Below are 12,808 nucleotides of genomic sequence, written 5' to 3'. Positions count from 1 at the left end.
GTGTATGTGAAACAAATACATTTTGTGTTTGGACTTAGCTTCCATCCCTGAGACATCTCATCTTATATATATGCAAATAGTCCACAATTTTAAAAAAATTAAAACATTCCTTGTCTCAAGCATTTCAGGTAAGGGATACTCATCCTACTCCTGAACTGTCCCTCCTCCATATCAGCTAAGATTCAAAATCACATGACTGGACATGAAATGCAAACTGGAATCTATGCTTTAAAGTATGTTATCTCTCCTGTCCACATGACCTGCATTTTGGCTCATGACATTACTGACACAATTTGCCCAAACTTCAATGATGTTATGCACTGGAGACCAGAGGTTTTAAAGTGTAAAACTGGGACAACTTTTAAGAACTATCATAGTTCCTCAAGAACAAAACCCATCAAAATAAAGATTTGTACCTGTAGGTGTCCCGAGAGTCAATGATGGCATTTCAGAGAAATTACTTGAATGTGGGAGGAACCAGAGAGTGATGCTTTTCCATTTGTGGTCTGCCCACCAGCATCATCAGCATCAGTGGGAACTAGTTAGAAGTGCAAACTCTCAGGATCCACCTAGACCTGCTGCATCTGGAACCCTCCAGCCAGGTGATTCTGATGCATACTCAAGCTTGGGGCCCTTGCCATTGAAAGCAGAGCCACTGCCAGAGCTGGAGACAGAAGAAAATGGCAGAGGATTACCCTTGTCACCACAACTGTATTTACCCCACTGACCATTAAAGGCTTCTTGAGAAAGAGGAAGTATGAGAGTAGGGAGGGAAATTGTGGAATAAGATAATAAAGAAGAGGATAATTTTAACCAAAGGATAAGACAAGGGATTGAGGGCAAAGAAAAGGAAAGAAAACAGGAATCAACTTTTTAAAAAGTAGATAGAAAACTAGATTCAGAAAACCTAAACTGGAGCAATGCAGGCAAATTAAATTACAACTTAAAGACATATGCACTGGACTGCAGCCTGTGCTTATATTGCAGATTCTCCACTCATGAGTTTGACCTCTATAGCCTCAGTTTCCTGATCTGTAAAATGAGGATGCTCTTAGTATTGTTGTAAGGATTCAATGATATCATACATTTAAAGAGCTTAGCGTGTTAAAAGACTGGCACTTAGTAACTTCTGAATAAATAGTAGCTCTTTTTTATTAGAAATAGAAATGATTTTTAAATATCCAGCCCACATCATTAAAACAACAGCAAATTTTCATGTTGCATGTATTTGTAATGAAACAGATAAAAGGAAGCAGGTATTGGGGGAAAAGGAAAGATAAGAAAAAAAGAAACATGAAAAAAAATTTGAAGAAACAACTGAGAGCCAGGTATGGTGATGCAGGCTGTAATCCCAGCTATTCCAGAAGCTGAAGTAGGAAGATCACAAGTTGGAGGCTAGTCTGGGCAATTTAGCAAGACCCTGTCTTAAAATAAAAAATATAAAGGGCTGGAGATGTACCAGGCAGAATGCTCCAGTTCCACCACCAAAAAGTTTTTAAAAAGTAGAAGAAACAGTTGAAAGAAGCAATCAGGTATCGTGGGCTCTAATGAAGTCTGGGAGAGTTCCATAGCTTGTACTACCAAGGCCTTGATCCAAACCCTTTCTCTGAGTGCCTCTGTGGAGATGTACAACATCCCTTTCATCTGCGTTTTATCTCCAGATGCATCCCAAAGGAAGAAAACCTTTCTGCCAGGGAGGCTACAATGGACCACTCTTGGCCTCCCCCTGAGCTTCTGCCCACTCTAGAGGAGCAGTTCTTGATCAGATTGGTCAGACACATAAGCTGTAGGAACGACTCTGCCTTTCTCCCCTCATCCTGCTCTGGCATTCAGAGGGATATCCAGCCCCAGGGAGCTGGCTTCCAGTTCCACAAGCCATCTCCTCACTCTTTATTCCTAGTGCACTCAGCCCCTTGGGTGGATAAGTGGACCTGGTCCTTTCTGGAGTGCAGAATCTTTGTCTCCCTTCCTTCCTTCCTTCCTTCTTTGTCCAACAGCTATACATTTTCTCAAGTTTCCCAGATTCACATGGGTGAGGTAAAGGCATGTTATGGGTGAGATCATAAAAGCCCCTAAAAGCTCATGTGTTAAGGGCTTGGCACCCAGGCAGCAGCGTTCCGAGGTGGAGCCTTGGGAAGGTGACCGGATGATGAGGGGTCCAGCCTCATCAATGCATTTATCCACTGATGGATGCATAACTTCATGGGCTATTGGGAGGTGGTGGAAACTTTAGGGGGTTGGGGCCTAGTTGGAGGAAGGTCCTTGGGACATGCCCTCTTCTCTCCCTTGGGGAATATTTCCTTCCCTCTCTCCTTTTTTACCCCTCCTCCTCCCTTCCCTCCCTCTCTTCTTCCCTCCTTTCAGGCTGCCATTAAGTGAGAAGCTTTGTTCAACACGTGACCATGTACTCCCTGCCATGTTTTTCCTCACCATAGGCCCAGAAACAGTGCATACAAGTAGCCATTGACTGAAACAAAGAGCCAAAAATCACTAAATCCTTACTTCTTTAGTTGTTTTTCTCCAGTATTTTGTTACAGCAGTAGAAAGCTGACTAACACAGGTCCCCCTTCAAAAATTCCCACCTACCTATAAGATTCTCAGCTCTGGAATATCAGTGTTTGCCCAGGTGTTAATACAGGTGTATTTAATTTGCTCTTGTTTCATGTGTGTAATTCCCTTAAGAATCTCAAAGGCAGCCGGGTGCGGTAGCACACACCTGTAATCCCAATGGCTCGGGAGGCTGAGACAGGAAGATCAAGGGTTCAAAGCCAGCCTCAGAAATGGGTGAAGCACTAAGCAACTCAGTGAGACCCTGTCTCTAAATAAAATATAAAACAGGGCTGGGGATGAATGGTTGAATGCTCCTGAGTCCAATCCCCAGTACCAAAAAAAAAAAAAAAAAAAAGAATATCAAAGACAGGCAGGAATGAGTCAGGCTTTTCTGGGTACCTGGTTTTAACAGGACAAAACTTCACCTTAAGCCTGACCGCAGAACTTGCTTTTGGTGTGTGTATGGGCCTGTGAAGAGAGGTTTTTATCCATTTCAATAAACAGATCCCACATTTATGAATCGCAGGAATCAAGGAAAGAGCATTGGTCAGCTGCATGTCTACAAACTTGTGTAATTTTTGAGTGTTTAGCCTTCAGAGTTATTTTTTTACTACTGATAGGTTTTTATCTATGTATTGGTTAAATTAATATGTGAACATTTCCAAATATTCATTCATTCAACAGACACTTGTGTATTGCCTACTCAAGGGACCTAGGAAACACACTAATGTTCAGTCACTGTGTAGAGTTTGGGGACAGGACAACAGAGTTGTAGAGGGTCCTTATGCAAAAGTATCTGAGTGGATAATTTGGTTTATAGCATCCTTTACAAAGTAGTAGGGGATGGGGAGAAGGTTAACAAGAGTTAATAAGAAAAGACATAAATAGTTCCTAATTAGGAATTAGGAATTACTGGGAAGTTGTGGTGTATGGAACAGAGCTGACAATATGATTTTATTTCATCTGGTTCCAGGCAGGCTGAGAAAATACTATGATAGGTTCATTCCTATTTGTGCCTCTACTGTGGCTACAAAGCATGAAATCCTTAATTCACAGCTCTGTGTGAAAGTCCTGTGGAGAAATTTAGATCCATGACTGTGACTGCATGCTCTGTTCCCCACCTCCCTTCCTCCTCCTTTCTACTTCTCCCTTTTCTCTATACCAGCATTGTGCAACAGCGATACAATGCAAGCCACATGTGAATTTTAAATTTTCTAGTAGTTGGATTTTTAGTATGGACGCTAAGGACTGGGAGTATAGTTCAGTGATAAAGTATGTGCCTAACATGTGAGAGAACCTGAGATCCATCCCCAGCACTAGAAACAACAACAAAAAAATACAGTTCACCCTTCCCCCACCTGTTCTGCATCCATGAGGTTCATCTGACCTTAGATCAAAAATACTTGAGAAAAATAAGTTTGTGTGCATTGAATGTGTACAGACGTTTTTCCTTGTGTATAATGACATTTTTCCTTGTCATTATTCCCTTGACAATATACTAAAACAAGAATTTATATAGCATTCACATTATGTTGGGTAACAGAGAGATGATCTAAAATATATGGGAGGATGTGCACAGGTTATATACAAACACCATCTCATTGGAGGCACGGGTCTAAGTTCCAGAGTCCAAAGGTCCCAGAATTAGGATGTCCGAGGACAGAAAGAGACAAATGTCCCAGCTTAAGGGAGAGAATTCCCCTATTCTCTACCTTTTTGCTTTATTGGGGCCCCCAATTGGTTGAACAAAGTCAGCCCACATTGGTAAGGGCAGGTCTTAACTCAGTCTACTGATTTAAATACTATTTTCTTCTGGAGACACCCTCACAGACACACTCAGGAATAATGTTTTAACGGCTATGTGGGTATTCCTTAGCCTGGCCAAATTGGTAAATAAAATTACCCATTACACTTCTTTTCTCTTTAGTTTATCCCTACCTCTGCCATTACATATTCTCTCTCTCTCTCTCTCTCTCTCTCTCTCTCTCTCTCTCTCTCTCTCTCTCATAAACCTTCTTCATAAAATTTACATATCTCTATCCATAACTTTCCAAAACTTAAAAAAAGTAATAGTATATATATTTTTTAACTTCTGTCAGAAATGTAAGCTTGCATATTGTCAAAGAGAACCAGAATTGGACAATAGTTAAAGTAGTAAAAACATATTTTATTTAGAAATAATTTCAAGGGGAGAAAAGTGGCCTCCATATACAATTGGGTTTAATATTGAACACAGCATGGACGGTCAGGGTTCACAGACCAGGAGCAAAGCAGAAAGTTAGTAGATGGAAAATGGTTAAAAGAAAATGCCCAGGGTAGGGAGACGATGGCTAAGCCAATTTTAAGAGGATTCTTGCTGAAGGGAGACCAGGGCCATCTGATGCTGAGGGTGGAGGTAGAGAACCTGGATTAATAGCAAAGGTGATCAGATATCAGGGGTGGGGGTTTCTTAATGAGCTGATTCATCAGGATTCTTGCTACATCTGGGTTTGGCAGCCTTGAAGACAAAACCCTAGAATGTGGTCTAGTCAAAAAAGAGAGCTCTTAGAAAGCTGTATACAGTTCAGTCAAGGACAGAGTCTTTGTTAATTAACAAGTACAATCCTCATAACAACCCTCTGAAGTAGGCAGAGCTGGCTGGTATTGTTTGCCCCTCCTAATCTACTTTTCTAACAATAGCAATAATAATATTATTTAACACACATAGAACTTACCAAATGCAAGCACTGTTTTGAAGAATTCTGCATATATTAACAAATAATACACTAAAAGAATTTTTTAAGTTTATGTTATTGGATATTTATTTTTCTCTTGATTCTCAATTTCCCTTGTTAAGAGAAAGAAAGAAAGAAAGAAAGGGGTGTAGGTGGACCACTCCTGTGAATCCAGTGTGCATGCCACATGACATCAGTTACACAAGAACCTGTAGACACCCCTTTCTCTCTCCAATTACCACAAGTCTGATGCTGACAGCAACAAAGAGGAAACATAGAGTATCAATAAATCCTTAGGCTCAAAAGAGATTACCTTCTCTAAATATTGACTAACATTTTTATAATGCTGTTCCTATTACAAACAGAATTTCACTCACATATTATTGAAGTTAATCCTCATGAAACACTTCCCACTCCCTTCTAGTTCTCACTGTTCTGTGACAAAATGGGGGGAGGGGCTAAACTCTCTGATCCTGATCTTCTGACCCCAAAATCCAGGCCTCCTTACCACCAATTTGTGCTTTTATGTTTATAATAACCACTTGATTACTCTTTTTCTAAAAAAAAAAAAAAGGCAAGCAATCAATCCTATTCTAAATTTCACTGATCTACTGCATACTCAGACAATAAGTATACTATCTAAAATAATAATAATAACAACCAATTCTAACTGAATACTTACTGTATTATTGTTCTGAGAGTTTTCTATGCACTGGCTCATTTAATCACAAAGAGTTTAAGTGTGAAACAACTTACATTTTCATATCAATTATCCATTCAACACTTTATAGCAGTGGCAGATATTTATAGTAGAAAGAATGTTTGCTTTTGCATGAAAAAAAAAAGAATTGAATTCAAATTCTGACTGTTGCTGTGTGACCTTAGAAAAGTTTTAACTTACCCACTTTGCAGTGTTGCTGTATAAAAGTATGTTTAGTGCATTGAAAAGAACCTAGTTCATGATAGTTCTTGTGTGGGATCTTGTAGTAGTAAGAGCAGCAACAGATAGCAAATATGATCATATTTACTTAACAAGTGAGGGAACAAGCTTAGATAGGCCATAGTCCAGGTACTCAATTTTGCATCTTTTGTACCATTTCTGCTTTAGACCAAGCTTTCTTACTGGGATCCTTTTTTGACTAAGTCTGTATAGTTAAATTCTTAGGCTAAGACTATAAACCAATGAGCACAGGAATGAGGAATCCAACCCCCTCTTCACTCAGAGGAGTTCATATTTCACTTAGACACCAAATATGCCCAAGCCAAGTCATATTTAATTTGGCATTTAAGAAACAGAAACTAATCAAAGTCAGCATTTCAATTGTCTAAATTCAGGCTCATAAATAAATATTATAAAAATAATAAAAACAAATTAATTCAAGCCAGTGGACTACTACTACCTTAGAAGAAATCAAACTTAAAACATTGACCATGTTCATGCCTGTTATTTTAATTATTATATTTTGGCAATGGGTTGCTCTTATAACATGGGTTTACCTATAGGAAGTAGATTTATGCTTTTTTAAATTTCTTGCAGTGCTGAAGATCAAACTTAGTACCTAGCCCATACTAGGCAAGCACTCTACCAATGAGCTACAAACCTTCCCCTTTTTTAAATTTTATTTTGAGACAGGGTCTCACTAAATTACCCTGAAAGGCCTGGAACTTGTGGTCCTCCTGCTTTAGCTTCCTATATATCTGTGACTACAGGTGTGCACCGCTGTCTGGTTTAGATTTACTTTTGAGACAGTAGATTGAAAAAAAAATCTTTGTGTGTGTATGTGTGTGTGTGGTACTGGGGATTGAACCAGAGGCACTCTACCAATGAGCTATACCCCAGTCCTTTTTATTTTTTATTTTTATACAGGGTCTTGCTAAATTGTTCAGGCTGTCCTGGAACTTGCCACCTTCCTGCCTCAGCCTTGGAGGTAGCTGGGTTTACAGGTATGTACCATAATAGCCAGAAATACTTTCTTCTTTTACCTTTTTTTAACTCTGTCTATAGCATATGTATGACTGGTCATAATAAGAACCATATTGATATTGAAAGTTTAATAAAAACTCACCCACAGAACTGGAAAAAATCAAAGTACATTTTCTGTAGACCTTAGCAAGAGATCATCTAAACCTGTACCTTTTATACATGAAAAAAAACTGAGATCCTGATATATGATACTTGCCCAAGCTAGTCAGTGACTGGAACTTTATTTGGCTTCTGTCTGATACCCATTTCACAAATTCATAGTATTTGCTCCCAGCATTTGGCTTCAATTTGAAATATCTAAGAAAAGGCACCCCACCAAATCAACGACCATTTGGAAAGAAACTTTTTTTTCTTAGTATTGAGGATTCAATCCAGAGTCTTATACATGCTAGGTAAGTGCTCTACCAATAAGCTACATGTCCAGCCCTTTTTAATTTCTTTGAGACAAAGTCTTCCTAAATTGCCCAAACTGGCCTGGAACTTGCCATCCTCTGCTTCAGTCTTCTGAAGTACAGGTTTGTACCACCACACCCAGCAGAAACATCTTTATTTAAATAAACACAGTTTAGAGGTAGACCCTGTCTTTATGGAAGTTTATTTTTTTGAATTTGCTCCACCAGAAAGATCTTCATTTAGAAACCTTGATAATTTAGAGATTGTATATTTGCAGTGCTGGGGATTGAACCCAGGATCTTATACATGCTAGGCAAGAGCTCTACCACAGCCTCAAGAGCTACATCCCCAGCCTCAAGGTTGTATTCTTGATCAAGATATGTCGTTTGTGAATCAGATAAATGTGATGAAAATCTATATTGACTTTAAATTTCATCTGATAGTAAAATTACTTCTTTGGTTGAGTGAATATAAATGCTGTTTAATATGATGATGGCAGTTTGGGTCTGGCTGCAGAGATACCTAGGCAATGATCAAAAATATGGTTCACAGTGGTCAGCACTTTCTGTCTGTTAACATTGGCATAGCTGGAAAAAACCACCAATATGAACCACGTTGGCCTGGAGAGCCATGTGGTGCAGTTACATTATTCAGCTAGTATTTATGGAGGATTTACTGGGGCATAACCTTTTATGAAGGTTATCTCGTTATAGAAGACAATGTCACTTACTAACTAGCCTTCTCTGCAGCCCTTTCCATTCAGCCTCATGCCTGCCTAGACCTTAAAGTATTACTTACCACCAATCACACGGAAGAGTCTTGATTTTAAATCCTACCCATTAATATTTTGCTTTGGACTATTGAGGAAGCTGCTGAGTTCTCAGTGCTCTTCACCTATTCCTTCATTCCTATACACACACACACACACACACACACCTGTTTGTGTCCTCGTCTCATTATCTCCCAGTCCCTATCAGACTGTAATTTCACAATCACTACCACTTCTACCTGTACTAATATTCAAGGGCTACTGTAACAAAATATCACAAATGAGATGGCTTAAGAAACAGGAACTTGAGTCAGGCACAGTGGTGCACACCTGTTATCCCAGCAGCTCAGGAGGCTGAGGCAAGAAGATCACAAATGCAAAGCCAGCCTCAATGAGACCTTGTTTCAAAATAAAAAAATAAAATAAAATAAAATAACAAGAAAAGGGTCTAGGGATGTGGTTCAGTGGTTAAGTGCCCCTGAGTTCAATCTCCAGTACCAAACAAAAAAAAAAAATTTGTTGTCTCACAGTCCTGAAGGCTAGAAGTCTGAGACCAAGGTGTCAGCAGTGCCACACTTAAGACAAAGGTACTAAGTGCCTGTCCCCTAAATTCTGGGGCTTTGTCAGAAATCTTTCTCATTCCTTGACTTGAGGCAGTATAACTACAGTTTTCATGTGGCATTCTTCCTGTGTGCCTCAGTGTCCAAATTTCTTCTTTATATAAGGACATGAGTCATATTGGATTTGAGGTCCACCCTAATCCAAAATGATCTTAACCACATCTGCGATGGCCCGATTTCCAAAGAAAGTCATATTCTGAGGCACTAGAGGTTAGGACTTCAACATAAATTTCAGGAGGATGTGTTCAGCCCATAACACTACCATAATGTTTGCTCAAATTAGGCACTTGAAGTTGTTTCTAAAATAAGGAAAGTAAGAGCATTGTTAAGTGAATTAGATAGTACATAATAATGTATTTTCTATATTTAAACTTTTTATTATGAAAAAATTGAAACATGTAAAAATAATAACATAATAAACCTGCTTTCATTCTGTAGTTTCCAGAATTTTCAACTAGTTGGGAGTCATGACACATGCCTGTAATCACAATTGCTTGGGAGGCTGAGGCAAGAAGATTTCCAAGTTTCCAAGTTTGAGGCCAGCTTTGACGACTTGGTGAAACTCTGTCTCAAAAAAAGGGGGGGGGGGGGAGGAGATAACTTCATTGAAACCTGCGGCTACAGGTGTGTAATCCCCTAGCCTTCCCTCTCCACACATCGGGGAAACCTTAAGGGCCCCTCCCAGCTCTCCCGTAAGGGCCCCTCCCAGCTCTCCCGTGAGTGCGACAGCCAGCCCGAGGCAATCAGAGGTGGCGCGGGACCCGCGGCGCGGGACTACCGCTCCCACCAGGGCTGAATGCTGAGGTCTCTTGCACCAGCTACCGGGGGAGTGGCTACCGGAGGGCAAGTAAAATTCGCTGAGGATTCTCAGCCCCAAGCTCTACAAACTTAGGGTCTGAGGAAATGGCAAACAGGGAGAGTGTGCCCAGTCGTTCATGAAAACAGGGCTCCAGGGAGCAGCAGACCTGGCGTGTAGCCAGTATTGTGATGAGCGGCACCCGTGAGAGGGGCCTGGCTAGAGGAAAAGTGGGAAGTGACTAGACACAAGAGGAGGCCCTAGGCACTCAGGATTGGAGACTCACCCAGTCTGGGAGGAGCTGCTGCACAGTGATTGGTTCCCGCGTATTGACAGGAGAAACTTGACCTGGTGGGCACAGCGCCACCTACTGGAAGAGAAGTTAATCAAACTCTAAGACTGCATTTATTAGTTTTTTTTTTCTCTTTTTTTCTTTTCTCTTTTTTTTTGATTTGGGTTTTTCTCTCATTTTCATTTTTCTTGTTTTTTTAAATTTTTTTTACAATTTTTTTAATTTTTTTTCTTCTAATTTTAATTTTAATTTTTTTATTATTTTTTTAATGTTTTTTCTTTTTTATTTCCTATTTTTTTCTTCTTTTCTCTTTTCATTTCTTTTCAATTATCTTATCCCCCCTTCCTTGAATTCTACCTGCTTACTCTCATTCTCTTTAGTGACTTCTTCCCTTCCCTTCTAATACCTTTCCTCCCAAGCATCTAATAAATTTATAGGAGTAAACAGTAACTCAGCAGTCAAACAGAACAAGAAGTAACATGAGCAGCTTCAAAAAGCAAGGAAGAAAAGGAGTACAAACAATGCAGGACAGCCTAAATATTCAGGAGGACCTAGAGTCATCAGAAAAATGGTCATATAAAGAACTCAAGGAACACCTTAGACAGATGGAATGGAACCTTAAAGAGGATACAAGACAGCAAATTCAAGCAGCGAAAGAACACATTGAGAATGAATTACATAAACAGATAAAAGAAGAAGTTAAGCATCTTTATCAGGAGATAGAGATTATAAAAAATAATCAAACAATAATTCTAGAAATGAAGGAAATGATAAACCAAATTAAAAACTCAATTGAGAGTATCACTAACAGAGTGGAGCAAGTAGAAGCCAGAACGTCAGATAATGAAGACAAAATATATCATCCTGAAAAGAGTCTAGCCAACTCAGAAAGGCTGGTAAAAAAATCACGAGAAAAACATCCAAGAGTTATGGGATAACATAAAAAAAACAAACTTACGAGTCATCGGGATAGAAGAAGGTACAGAGATTCAAACCAAGGGAATGAGTAACCTGCTGAATGAAATAATTATAGAAAACTTTCCAGAAATAAAAAAGGAAACAGATATACAAATTGAAGGTGCATACAGGACACCAAGCACACAAAATCACAGTAGACCAACGCCAAGACACATTGTTATGAAGATATCCAATATACAGAACAAAGAGAAAATATTAAAAGCTACAAGAGAAAGGAGACAGATTACATTCAGGGGTAAACCAATAAGGTTAACAACGGATTTTTCATCACAGACACTGAAAGCAAGAAGGTCATGGAACAATGTATTTCAAACACTGAAAGACAATGGATGCCAACCAAGAATGCTGTATCCAGCAAAATTAAGCTTCAGGTATGACAACAAAATAAAAATCTTTCATGATAAACAAAAGTTAAAAGAATTTGCAGCCAGAAAACCAGCATTGCAAAGCATTTTGAGCAAAACACTACACGAGGAAGAAATGAAAAACAATAACCAAAACCATCAGTGGGAAGTGCCTCACTAAAGACAGAGGACGAGGGGAAAGATAATCATGGAGAAAAAAACTAATTTTTTTAAAAAAAAGGATAAACAATCAAACATGGATGGAAGTACAAACCATATATCAATAGTAACTCTGAATGTTAATGGCTTAAACTCTCCAATAAAGCGACATAGGCTGGTATCATGGAATAAAAAAACAAATCCAACAATATGCTGCCTCCAGGAGACACATCTGATTGGAAAAGACATACACAGGCTGAAGGTGAAAGGATGGGAAAAAATATACCACGCACACGGTCCTCGTAAGCAAGCAGGGGTGGCCATCCTCATATCGAATAAAATCGACTTCAAGACTAAGTTAATCAAAAGGGATAAAGAAGGTCATTATATACTGTTAAAAGGAACCATTCACCAACAAGACATAACAATTATCAATATTTATGCACCAAATAATGGTGCTGCGACATTCATAAAACAAATCCTCCTCAAGTTCAAGAATCAAATAGACCACAACACAATAATTATGGGTGACTTCAACACACCTCTCTCACCATTGGACAGATCCTCCAAACAAAAGTTGAATAAAGAAACTATAGAACTCAATATCACAATCAATAACCTAGACTTAACTGACATATATAGAATATATCAACCATCATCAAATGGATATACTTTTTTCTCAGCAGCACATGGATCCTTCTCAAAAATAGACCATATATTATGCCATAGGGCAACCCTCAGTAAATATAAAGGGGTGGAGATAATACCATGCATTTTATCTGATCATAATGGAATGAAACTGGAAATCAATGATAAAAGAAGGAAGGAAAAATCCTACATCACATGGAAAATGAACAATATGTTACTGAATGATCAATGGGTTACAGAAGACATAAAGGAGGAAATCAAAAAATTCTTAGAGATAAATGAAAATACAGACACAACATATCGGAATCTATGGGACACAATGAAAGCAGTTTTAAGAGGAAAATTCATCGCCTGGTGGTCATTCCTCAAAAAAAGAAAAAACCAACAAATAAATGAGCTCACACTTCATCTCAAAGCCCTAGAAAAGGAAGAGCAAAACCACAGCAAATGTAGCAGAAGGCAAGAAATAATTAAAATCAGAGCGGAAATCAATGAAATTGAAACAAAAGAAACTATTGAAAAAATTAACAAAACTAAAAGTTGGTTCTTCGAAAAAATAAA

This window comes from Spermophilus citellus (assembly GCF_964194105.1).
Source record: "Spermophilus citellus genome assembly, chromosome: 5".
Lineage (NCBI taxonomy): Eukaryota > Metazoa > Chordata > Mammalia > Rodentia > Sciuridae > Spermophilus > Spermophilus citellus.
Note: the sequence above shows the minus strand (reverse complement) of the source record.